Source organism: Rattus norvegicus, chromosome 8 (assembly GCF_021556685.1).
Source record: "Rattus norvegicus strain SHRSP/BbbUtx chromosome 8, alternate assembly SHRSP_T2T, whole genome shotgun sequence".
Lineage (NCBI taxonomy): Eukaryota > Metazoa > Chordata > Mammalia > Rodentia > Muridae > Rattus > Rattus norvegicus.
Window position 1 is genome coordinate 91,379,177 of NC_141541.1, and position 9,399 is coordinate 91,388,575.

A 9,399-nucleotide genomic window follows, 5' to 3' on the forward strand; every position below is an offset into this window, starting at 1 on the left:
GGTACACATAACCCATCTGGAGTCACAGCCCAAGCCATGGCTTGAAGGAGGAAATAACATGAAATCACATAAATGCATGTTCCTTAGAATGGACTTGAAACTAAGGGCATTATCTCTGAAGGCCTTTATTTGGTTTGTTCTGACAGCCTTGGTCTTTTATATAAGGATGCTCAAGACCTATGCGTAGTCTGCCAATCATAATGCCTGAATGAGACAGTAGAAAAAACATTGCGTATAGTGTCCCAGGGTAATAGGTGTATAGTTTCACGACTTTCTTGGGTAAACAGCCACAGATAATAACCTCTTTGAACTTTAATAACATTTTAATTGAAAGAAAACAGCATTTGAATAAAACATTTCCAAATATAAAGCTTAATTTGTCCATAACAGCTCCTAGCCCTTGAAAAACTGGAACTTGGTAGTATCCTGCTTTAGACTACTAAGTCTACCTTAGATTCAGATGAACCAAGATAGACTTCATGAATACATTATCATTCCAAAATCCATTCATTCTGTATGACAAGGACGAAACAATTCCATTGTTCAGTAAGGTAACAGAAGCTTATCACCTAAAGCCTATGGCTAACTATCTAGCTATGAGAGTCTTTAAGGTTAAAATAACCACTGTAGCTCCTTACTTAGTTGAGATTTCCCATCATCCTCCCATTGGACACTAAAAAATGATGTCCTCTTGTAGTAATGCCTTTTCCTTTCTGCTCTGTCTTCTTGACTCTGACAGGCCACAAGAATGATGATTTTGCTTTTGTATGGTCTTCTTTATGTATGCTTTGAAATAGTAGAAGGCAAAGCTAGAAAGTGGGAGTTATATCAGGAAATCACCACTAAGAGTCACAGCATCCGAGTCTCAAACAGGGTTTGCATGCAGACCTTGAAGTCCTCCTCACACTTCGGAAAAACACCCTTCTGCATCATAATTCCTTCATCTTTAAATAAACCTAAGCAAGAAAGAGGTAATATAGATTCTTGGGGGCAGTTTCTTATCATATTTCTGATATAATGTAGACTTGATAAAAATTAGTCCTTATACTATTACCATAGAGTATTGAGTATAACTAACAACAATAGATCTTCAAGCAAAAGTTTTAAATATTAACCAAGAACTTCTAAGAAGACTTTTGGTAGAAAATTATTAGCTGCATCGAAAGAAAAGCAAACATACCTTTATTAAACACATATTATTTTCCAAATATTGGGTCAGTCCCTCATGATATTTTATTATATTCTCAAACCAACCCCGAATATCAAATACGGCCCTACAGCCAAGAAAACAACCTGAGAGATTTTACACCGCTTTCACATAACTATCTAGATTGTTTGAGACAAATATAAGATTCTAAAACAGATTGATCCCACTCCCAAGGTCATATTTTCATCAAAGCAGGAATCTGTCAAAAATATATTCAGTGAACACTTTCAGTGCCTGTGTCTGTTCAAATGAATCAACTTGCATGGCATGAATAGAGGTCAGCTTATGTTATCAGAAAGCATTCATAACTTTGCTCAGCCCCTACAAGTGTGTACAGCTAACATTCCAAACCGCAGAGGGACAAGGAGCTTGTCCATTTCATTGTTACTAGCCCCATCAACTGTCTGATTTAATTATTCTAACCTTTGCTACTTACAAAAAATACACTTTCTAAGATAATGTAAGAAGAACATTAAAGAAGCAAACTTTTGTAACACCTTTTCTTTTTAACAAAAAGAAACTTCATAGGTGTCAATACGTTTACTGATGTGCCTTAAGGCACACAGATGAAAACCAGGCCTTCAGCAGCTGCTCTGAAGTTAATACTTTACTGCTAGATGACAACTTCCCGTCTGAGAGCTTCTAAGAGCTTTACAAATAATCTAATGTCTTTGCAGTCAACATTCTCTCTTTCCTAAATGAATAAAAGCCTGCTTGAAATACACAAGGGAAGGCACAGCGATCGCCCATGGCTTCAGTGCTGACTGTGCCTGCCACTGCAGTACAGCTGCATTTCCTTATACAACCGCTATAGCTCTTACCACATCACAGCACAATTACTAATTTATATACCCTCCTCTCTGAATAGCCAGTGGGCAAATGGATGGTGAAGATAGTGGCTTACTCACTTTTCAGGAGTTTCAGTTCAGTAACCATCCAATGAGCACATACCCTGTGTCAGAACCCAAGACAGACAGTTAGACTATGAAGACGAATGAGACATGGCATTCATCCTAGGAGTCTGTGGACAAGTGGATGATGCAGATGCATCAATACAGTGTGGGAGAAAGCATGATAGGTATTCAGACAGAGCCCCTTAAGCAGACCAAACTCATCCTTTGTGATTCAAAGAGAAGGTATAGGCCAATGGTTCTCAAACTGTGGGTTGTAACTCTGGACCCTTTCACAGGTGTCCACAGAAAATACAAATATTTGCCTTATTATTCATAAAATAGCAAAATTACAGTTATGAAGTAGCAATAAAAATAAATCTTTTGGTCAGGGGATCACCACAACATGAGGAACCATAATAAAAGATCCCAGCTTTAGGAAGGTTGAGAACCACTAGAATAGTTCAACTCTGTGCCCCTAGTTCATTCTGAAGGATTCGGCTGTCAATAAACATTCTATCAATATTCTGTGAAGGGAAAGGAAAAGAGAAGAGAGACACAAGGACAACTTTGGTCTCACGAGCCCTTTTAATTTCCACTAAAATCCCAGGTATGTATACTTTAACCACTTTATGTTTGTGAGACCGTGAGTCATCCTTTTGTGCGCTAAGACCTGAAAAATTGTCCCTATTGTTTTTCTGCATCATAACTGCCAAGTCTCTTTAAGATCATGAGTCATGTGATAAATGTAAAAACTTAAAAATAGTTGCATGACTATGAACCTTATCAGCGCCCTCAAATGCTGAAAGAATCAGTATATGAGAAAAACATGAGCTGTGTGTAACTTTTCAGCGTCCCCAGTGGGAAGGGTGTCCTAAGCTAACTCAGCTCCTCCTTACTTCCCACCATGTTCCTGCACACGAGTTACCCACTTTGGTTTGATTTCTGCCATGTAGCGCCTCTTACAAAAGGTAACAGCGTAGAGACTCTAACAAAACATAATACAGCCACATGAATATAAAGAAGGCAATTTCACAAACATGTGCCTATCGCAAGACATATCACAAGGCTCTGCCAGATTCTCCACAGACTTACACAAGGGCAATATCACACAGGGCGTCTTTCTATGAGAGATTCTCAACCTGGGAGTAGGTTGAGACTCCTTTGGGAGTCAGCTAAACAGCTTCAGATGGTACCACCTTCCTCTCGACCAGTGCAACCCACAGTAATTATTTCAAGAAACATACAATCATCCTCATTTTGCTCATTAAAACTTCCCTTTACCTGGGTCGCCTTGAAATACACACCGTTCTCAAGGTATAATGGCTCAAGGTATAATGTTTTTCCATGAGCAAATTTACTAATTCTTATAGAAGGTCCATTTTTTACTTATCACCTTAAATCTATAACATATTTCAATCTATCTTGTTTTAAAAGAAATCCTGCAAGCCTATATCCTCTAGAAACTCATCCTAATATTTTTTATCTTTTAAGTACTAAACCTGAAAGAAATATTTTTTTTACTTACTAGCTGTATTTTTTCCTAAATCTTTCACAAAGGAGATTAAAACCTTAGGCCCTGAACATAACCTTGTGAAAAGATGGCCACACTCGCCATCTACAAGAAGCTTAATTCTCTTGAGGGAGGCAGGAAAAAGACATCAACAAAACACACAGTATCATGTGACTCAACACTTGGAGGAAAAAACAAAACAAGATACAAAAGCAGACCACAAGATTGCTGGTTGCTGTTTTAAATAATCTCCTAATGAGGCCTCTTTTTAGAAGGTTTGGGTGAGCCAAATTAAGTTTTTAAATGTTCAGGGGCAAGTTATGTGCATATATAGAGAGATAGAGAGAAAAAAATAGTTCCAGAAGGGGAAGTTTAAATATTCTGGTATATAAAAAAAAAAAACATGCTATTTATATTCAGCTGGAAGCCAATACAGTTGAAAAGCAGTGGGTAGGAGGGAGGTATTGGGAGATGGAAACAGGAAGTGGAAGCTGGTCTATGCAGGCTTCAGTGACATTGCAGAACTCTAAAGTTTGTTGACATGTGCCTGGAAGTGCTGAAAGAGTAGACAGGAAGAACATTTGACTCAATATTTTAGAAAATTTTCTTTCAATTTTTTTCTTTTGAACTCTTTTCTTAGAAAAAAAGTCCTTTGAAATCCATCGAATGCCATTGAAGACAAAGCCCCAGATATAGTGGTCCAGGTAAAAGCTAATGCTGACTACAACAGGGATATCAATCCAGAGAGGATGAAAATGCTGGGTTTGGGTCAGTTAATACAAAGATCTGACTGTGCTGAAGGTTTGGATGTGGTGATATATGACCGAGTAGTAAGGGATCATTTAACTTTTTGCTGTGAAAACTGTGTTGCCAAGCCACATGGGACACAAGGAACTGCGAGTATGTAGATTCTGCACCAGAGCAGTATCTGTACACATAGCAGTAGACAAGAGAGAGAACACAGGAGCCACAGGAGCCATAGCAGATCTTCAGCAATGAAGTATAGCAGAGGGCCTTCAACGGGAGCTATAACCAAGTCATTGTGTGTAGTCCCCTCCAGTTCCAACCATTGTCTTCTCATTTTTACCATTTCACAGTGGAAGCCAGTCTTATCTTTTACTTCAGAACACCCTATACAACCTCAAACCAAAACTGAACAGGATGAAAGGCTTGCCTGCTGGAATAGCTCCTACAGATTGATCTCCCACAGTAGCACAGCCATAGAAGACTATCTATGCTTCCTCAGACTGCTCAACCCACCCTGCTCTAATTCATGCTCTCACTTATCTTGCTCATGGGGCTCTCAGCCCTGATGATTTTCTTCTAATCTGTCATTCAGGTGCCACTTGGAAACCTCTTCAAAATATAAACCTCAGTCACCATCCACGCCCTTCAAGAGTAGCTTCACCACACTGCAGCCCATCTCATTCCCACCCTGCCCTGAGAGCTACCACATGTGACAAAGCACGGGTCATAGCCTTCCATGGATTAGAGTTTCCATTATCAAACCCTGACTCCACCTCAGCTTATCACATCCAGGATAGCAGGAATCCCTTACTTTTGCTTTCTAAACAGATAATCTCTTAATCAATTCCAGTTGATCCATGAATTTTATGTGGATTTAATTAAAATGAATTTAAAATAGGCAGATTTATTTTAGACCCAAGTATAATATCTATTTGTAGGAAAAAATCTGAATTCACAAATAGTTTCTCATCTTTGTTTTGTTTTTGGTTTCGGTTTGGTTTCCTTTGAGATGCTGGGAATTGAACTTAAGGCCTCACATGTTAATCAAGTGCTCTAACTCTGAGCTATAGTTCAGTTTAGTTTTAAATCATGATGCATCTCTGTGGTGGTCTGAATGTATGTGTTCCTTAATACTTGTGCATTAATTGTACTTCACTATGTATCAGTATCAAGAGGTGGGCCTAGTGGAAGACGAGCAAATCATGACCTCAGAGCCCTAATGATGGGCTCAGTATCTCTATATGGGATCTTAAGGCCAGTGACATGGCTAAAGATGTTTGCCATCAAAGGTGATGATCTAAGTTTGATCTCTAGAAATCCAGTGGTGAAAGAAGAGAACGGATTCCTACAAGTTATATGTGTACACACACACACACACACACACACACACACACACTGTTTCAAAACATAAAAATGAACAAAACAATGGAGAGACAGACAGACAGACAGACAGACCAACAGAATATCAACTGATCTGTTGAGTCTGCTTGCTGCTCCATTGGTATCATAGACATTGCCATGCTACAAGTCACACAACCATCCTGATAGCATGAACTGTGAACAATTACTTGTTCCTTACTACACTTCTAATTTGTGGTATTTGATTACAGCAGCCCAAGTGACTAAAATCCAATTCTAAAGTTCCATCTACTCCCTCACATTCCTCTGAGTTCCGTCATTCTCAGTCACGTATTTATGTGTGTGATCTTTGCAACTCTGCACAGCTCTTTCCTCTCATTGCAGCACCTCAGGTGAACTTTTTACATTTAACTCAAGGGACACTTTCTTAACTCCTACATGAGATCTCCACTGTCCTTGTTGAGAACATTTACGCATGAAATCTGCTGCTTCTTAGACAACTTCCACCTTAACCTAATGTCCACCTGCCTGCCACATCTGTCACTGTGCATCCTCTACAACAGGATTGATGTCCAATGGTTATTGTATCTCCAAGACAAAGTTAGCTAGGAAAATTGTAAGTTCTTAATAAACCAGTTTTGAAGCAAATGAACCCTGACAACCTCTGCTTTCAGCCCAAGAGATCTATAAGGCAATTCTGCTGTGATTTATAGCGGTTTCTTGTTTCACAGATAAATGACTAATTATTGTGTGCAGAGTTAGAGGCATGTAGAAACTTTACCATGTTAGCACAGCCCAGTTGCAGTGAGCCACCTCCTCCCCAATAATTGTATTTGGTTTCTTTTATTTTGTTTGTTTTTTAATTCTCCCAGCTCTTTTAGTTCCTGGTTGTGTAATCAGTCTGAATGACAATCTGTCAGCAGTCACTGTATTTATTAATTTATTAATATTATTTTATTTCCTTTTATTAATATTAAATTATTTCCTTCAGACAGGTTGGCTTGTATGTTTTGGGGATGGCGCAAGATTAGGTAAAGAATGTTTTCTAGTAAAGACTGGAGATTTGAAGGCACTCATTCAAATATTGCACACAAGTATCTATGCATGCTGAAAATAATTGCTAAGTTCCTTCTGCTTATGGTGGACGCATATGAAGCGTTGTTCAGCTTAGTCTCTCACACTCTGTGATAAGCTTCTGACCACACCTTCACAATTACAGCCACTTACTTCTTGGGGTTCTGTTTATTACGTGAAAAAATAACTTTATAATTAGAAAAATCAACCCAGGTTGTCGAAGACCGAAAAGAAAGCAAGAACTCAGACTTTTCAATGCCAAGTACTCTCAGCTCATTCCAAAACACACTCATAAAATTAAAATAAAAGTGTGGTTATTAAATGTCCTTGTAAAACAAGAAAACTCTGCTTTAAGGTCTCCGATCTCATTGCAAAGATATGCAAAATGACACTTTTCCACTGCAAAGGAAATGCCTCCATTAATTATTAATACTTTATAATAGGCTCAAAATGAGGATTTCTCATCCACAGGAAAGAGGAGTTGAGATACAGAATATTTAAACTGGAGCCCAGATCAGCTAGTTGTTTGCCAGGACAGTGTAAGCACAGAGAAAATAACTGCCAATGAGTTGCAGTGCTGAAATACAATTATTCCAATGACCTTCACAGGTTCCCCAATAAGCCTGACCAGTCACTAAGTACTCAAAGTTTTAAGTGAATTAGTAAAATAATTAATTAAGACAAAGCTAATTCTGAGCAACCCAAATCTGTAATTAAAAAAATAAAAACTATACTTACTGTGTTTCAAGAGCCCTCCCACATTTCTGTAAGTACTGTATTGTTCTAAGTTCTAGGTGAGGAAACTAAGAACATGACCAGAACTGTATATTGCCCAACATGTTCAAAGCTGTGGATGAGTCTTTGCTCTGACTGCGTGCAAAGGCCATGCTCTCATAACCTGACCAAGAGGAATCTGTTTTTCCCCAGTAGCTAAATATGCCAGTGTTGTGATAAAACAGGCTGACTCTTTCTTAAGCTTGAAAGGGGTCTCAGAACAAAGACAAATTAGGCTCATTCTTGTTTCTAATTAGATCTTTATTTCTCAAGAATTAGACTATGCCCCACCTATGGCCTTGATTACAAATGGTTCCTTACTGCCTGTTCCAGAAAATGGAAAACATGCCTTTGTTTCAAAAAGTTATTATAACCACCTATAGTTATGACCATCTGTGGCTATGACCACCTTGTTAGGACTACCTTGTTATGACTACCTTACAACCAAGTCTTTGTTATGACCAACTTATTATCCCTATGTTCTGCTTTTGTAACCTAGCAATTTGCCACCAAATTCCCCATTTGTAAACCCCTTTACCCCTGAGCTATAAAAATCCTTATCTTGCCCATATCCAATGCTGATCTCTTGAACTCCACCTTTAGGGGAAGACAGCTCATGTGCGTGAATTAAAAAAAAAATAGGGCCATAATGATTTGGGTCAGTGGTCTTTCTCCTGGTATTTGTAGAATTAACAGTAGCTCTTGGTGTATTCCCTCTAGTAAGTTGAAATTCCAAGTAGACAGACATTTTTGTATGCTATGAGACTTTTAAAGCCTAAGAGTCCAGATGAGGGGCTGAATTGTGATCAAAAAGACAATTTTAAGCCAGTTGTTAGAAGTGGATGCAAGTGTTATACAATTGACATAGTTTATGAGTAGGTGGCTTTAATACTTATAGGTTATTAACATTTTCACACCCAATCTCATCCGGTATTCTAGAGATTAGCTGTTGGTGGAACAGAGATACTTGAGGTCTATGGATGGAGCTGTCTAATCTTATCAAGTCTCCAACTAGGAGTATTACAGCCTTCCCAGGTCACATATAAATGTAACACTCAAAGCAAGTGAGGTTTCTTTCCCATGTTGATCCCCAGAGTCCTTATCTGCAGAATGCCTGTGGTCAGCCTCAAACTGTTAATTCCACATGGGCTCAAATTATAAAATCTAAAAATTCATTTTGTTAAATAAGCAGGCAAGGGAAGAGATATCAGATGCCACTGGGGATAGCTTCATTAAAACAGTTCTGTCTTTAAACCCTGTTTGAGGGGAAAAATGATATGTGTCCATATTTATACAGATATATGTAGATGGTGACCCCACTAAATAGAGAAGAGCTAATAAAATGTTTGGAGAGAAATATTGAGTAAGAAGTAACACAGAACCCAGTCACTATTGCTGATACCAAGAAGTGCTTGCTGACAAGAGCCTGATATGGATGTCTTCTAAGAGGCTCTGTCAGAGCCTTACTGATACAGATGAGGACGCTTGCATCCAACCATTGGACTGAGCACAAGGCCCCCAATGGAGGAGTTAAAGAAAGGACTGAAGGAGCCGAAGAGGTTTGCAACCCATAGGAAGAACAACAATGTCAACCAACCAGACACCTCAGAGCTCTAGGGTACTAAACCACCAACTAAAGAGTACACATGGAGCAACTCATGGCTCCAGCCTTATATGTAGCAGAAGATGGCCTTTTTGGGCATCCAAGGGATGAGAGGCCCTTGGTCCTATGGAGGCTCATTTCCACAGTGTAGGGGAATGCCAGAGTGTTGAGGAGTGGGTGAGTAGGAGTGGGAGGATCTTCATAGAGGTTGGGGGAGGGGAGGGAGGATAGA